The sequence below is a fragment of the Etheostoma spectabile genome, unplaced genomic scaffold (genome assembly GCF_008692095.1).
Source record: "Etheostoma spectabile isolate EspeVRDwgs_2016 unplaced genomic scaffold, UIUC_Espe_1.0 scaffold00569455, whole genome shotgun sequence".
Taxonomy (NCBI): domain Eukaryota; kingdom Metazoa; phylum Chordata; class Actinopteri; order Perciformes; family Percidae; genus Etheostoma; species Etheostoma spectabile.
Window position 1 is genome coordinate 26,361 of NW_022605139.1, and position 3,813 is coordinate 30,173.

The 3,813-nt window shown below is 41.4% G+C and overlaps 1 non-coding gene across 1 annotated transcript; it reads right to left on the reverse strand.

Annotated features, from left to right (window-relative positions):
- Positions 1 to 2,553: 2,553 nt before the first annotated feature.
- On the reverse strand, positions 2,554 to 2,625 carry trnac-gca (transfer RNA cysteine (anticodon GCA)). Its single transcript has one exon. It is a non-coding gene; the product is annotated as a tRNA-Cys (tRNA).
- Between the last annotated feature and the right edge of the window lie 1,188 nt (positions 2,626 to 3,813).

Genomic DNA, 3,813 nt, shown 5'->3' on the forward strand with positions numbered 1-3,813 from the left:
TTCATGTCCTAAGTGAGATTCAACCCCCGTCCAATCAAGTAGCGGGATGACAATGGATCTAGCCAATCATAACGCTGAGTCATTGGAAAGATTGGATGATGCACCACGTACATTACGCTGACGTTTCACGTCCATGACGCTAACGTCCCCAGCGTGCCTAGTAACAGTTTGTTGTCCTCGCACTTAAGCTGACAGTGAGATGAACTTCAATGGTAAGTAACCATTAACATGCGTTTCCTCCTTAAATAGACATATACAGTTTATTTAATACCTTCACACAAAGTGTTCTGATAATTTTGCCAGGTGTTACATTGTTCTATGGCCGTAGCATCATAGCTAACAATCGCTAATGCTAACTGTAGCGGTAGGCTAGCTAATACTGTATGATCGTTCGTGTCATGTGAAATGTAAACTAACTGACATTAACGTTACTATTGATAAATGTAACGTATCAAATACTAATATAAATAGGAAAAGCCATGTAACTACCATGTTATTACTATTCTTAGCTAACCACTTGCACCTGGGTAAATTGCAATCTGTAGCTAAATTAACTACTGCATTATGGCTAGTTTGTGTCATGTAAACAAACTAACGTTAAGTTCTACATATCATACTCAATGTTACTAGTAATAGAGAAACAATATGTAACTAACTTGCTATGACATAGCCTACTCTATGCTAATCATCTAGGTAGATTACTACCCATTTAAAAGTAACTTGGTTGATTTGATAATGCAGCTGTCATAGTAGGTGTGCGTTTGTGCTGTAGTGTCACAGTGTATTGTCCAAAGGATGCTCATTGTTTATTGTTGTCCATATTCATGTTGCCTTTAGATGAGCAATAAGCCTAAAAGCCACAAGTCTCAGGGGTTTGGCCTTCTGGAGGCAATAGACCAGCCACTAAGCAGCGGAAGTGGCATAACCTCTATCAGAAGGTAAAATATAGCAATATATAATGATAACTTCAAAATATACCATACAATATTGCAAATACTATGAATAAAACAAATTACTGTACACCCCAGTCTAAACAGGGTTGTGATTGTTTCAGATTGAGGAATGTCCCATGCAGGCCCGTGGACGGACCACTCTGTTTGGAGGGTCAGTGGCCTGTAATTGTGGATTTCACTGCACTAAGGTGATCTGTTTTAAAATGATGTATCATTATGATTAATCTCACATCTCATGTCTGCTGCAATGCTGTTGCTATAGCAGCCCACCACTCAGCCTCCTGCAGCAGCCTCGCAGTCTGCTGCTCTGGTCTCGACCGCTGGTGCAACGGCTGCTGTGCCACCATCTTTCCTGCGCCCCCTCCAAGTTTGTCAATGGTGAATAATTTATTAAATAAATCATATTTCATATATAAAGGGTGGTTTTCTGTTTGTTACATAATCAAATTAACATTGTTTGTCTTTTCAGTTCAGACAGGGGGGGACCTCATGGGGTTGCCACTGCTGGACCAGGTGTGCATGGAGCACATCTGGCGTGTGCAGCAACGCCACATCAAGTGCATCCAGGACCTGCCTGGTGTGCAGCTTCATACAGAGACGGGTACTATCAAGAAGCGGGGTGTTGTCCTGAACAAGTATCGCTAAGCCAGAGGGTCCACGTCTCTGGAATCATTTCATTGCCATCTGAACAGTTTTATTCCAGGTTGGTGTCTCCCTTACAGTATTTTCTTAATTACTTACAGTATATCATAAACACCCAGTATATTCTTTTATTAAAAAAATCATTAGATTGGAAAGCTAGACCTTTTTCATGGACTATTAATATTTTATTGTTTTCTCAGGAACCAGTGCAAATGCGCTGAATTTCCAGCTTTACCTCCTGGAAGGCCTGAACAGGTGGAACAGGATCGGGGGAGTGCTGCGGTGACCAGTAGACCATCGTCTCTGCTCACCTACGCCGGGCATGTGACCCAGTGCGTCAACACCAGCAGCTTGAAGGTGTTTGGCCGGCCATTTGTGCCAAACTTCAGGCCACCCTCCAAATACACTGGTATGCTAATGTAATAATAACTGTCTACCTAGTACAGTGAGGAAAATAAGTATTTGAACACCTTGCTATTTTGCAAGTTCTCCAACTTAGAAATCATGGAGGGGTCTGAAATTGTCATCGTAGGTGCCTGTCCACTGTGAGAGACATAATCTAAAAAAAAAATCCAGAAATCACAATGTAGGGTTTTTAAACTATTTATTTGAGAAGTGGGAGAACTTGCAAAATAGCAGGGTGTTCAAATACTTATTTTCCTCACTGTATGAGGAAAAATGTCTTTTTAACAGGCAGAAACCTACAGACTAAAACTGACTCATGGTGGGCAGTCATCTGACACAACCAGTAGGGGGAGAGGATGAGAAAGAGAGAGAGAGAGAGAGAGAGAATGGAATGAAAAGATGACCAGTGGTAATTATGGCAGTAGTAAAGGTAATAGAACTATTACTAATATAAGCAGCATTAGTAGTGCATAACAGTACGTCCAGCAGTACCACGGCAGCAGCTACATCCACTACTCAGGTGCCACCAAACACAGCCTACACACATCCTTGCAGGGGGCACCCAGAATTGAACTGGGGACCTCTTGGTCTGCGGTCAAATGCTCTACCACTGAGCTATAACCCCACACACACTAAGTGGAATATGATTATGGTGCAGCCAAACAATGGCTGTGCCTCCACCAAGTGGTTACCTTCACAGTCTGAGAAAGTATCCAAATCTCATCTACTGTATGAAAGGGAGTTAAAAGAAAGAAAACAGTGTAATCTTCTATAAAGGCCCAGCTGAATTTATGTTAATTACAATAGATGTCAACACTAAGCGCAGAAATGTGGTCCACACAAGGATCCTGCATTGCTCTAAGTGTCTACGTACGTGTAATTATGTGGACCATGTTTCTGCCCTAGTTCAATTTTGCTCAACTACACAAACTCCATACCAGATATTTATACAGTGAAATCCTAACAGAAGTTATCTCAGGACAGTTTACATATAGTGAAGATCTAGACCTCACTGTGTAAATGACAGAAACCTAACATTTCCCAAAAGAGCATGCATTTGTTGTTACATATATTATGAAAAATGTCCCTTGTAAGGCGACAGCTTGATTCTGGGATATGTATGAAGTGCTCGCTAACGTCATCATGCAGGTTTGCAGGATGTTCACAGTCTGCTAGTGGCCATGATGAGTTGTGACTTTGAGCTTTTTAACCGTTTTGGCCAATTTAGCCCATTTTCAACCAGTTTGTGCAATAACATTTGGTGTTCTCAGGCACTGTGCAAATCGTGGTCTACCCTCCTGCTGTCCAGAAGAACGTGATCATGGCAACATCTTAATGGTCTTCATTTACTTACACTTCAATCTGTAATTCAGGAGATTGTTTTTTCCACAGCCCTTTGTTTAAGCAGCCTGGGTAGCTCAATCGGTAGAGCATCAGACTTTTAATCTGAGGGTCCAGGGTTCAAGTCCCTGTTCAGGTGTAAGGTTGCACATTTTGCTAAATGAGTTGACCATTTGACATGCCTGAACACTTCAGACACTGCCATATCATTTGTGTTCCATGCACAAGTCTTTAAAAAGAATTGTGGCTGTTTTTCAAGCAGGTTTGTATCAAAACAATGTTGCTGGTAAGTCTAAATGAGCAATGGGCAACATACATCCATCTTGCTAGCACCCAAATCTCTGTACTCATCTCCCTGCTTGGATGGTATGTCCAAGGACATACCACATATGTTCTATAACCCTTTTCCTTGGTTTGCTACCACTCTTAAATAATTCCTTTCAGCATCAGTTTTGATTGTTTTTAAAACACA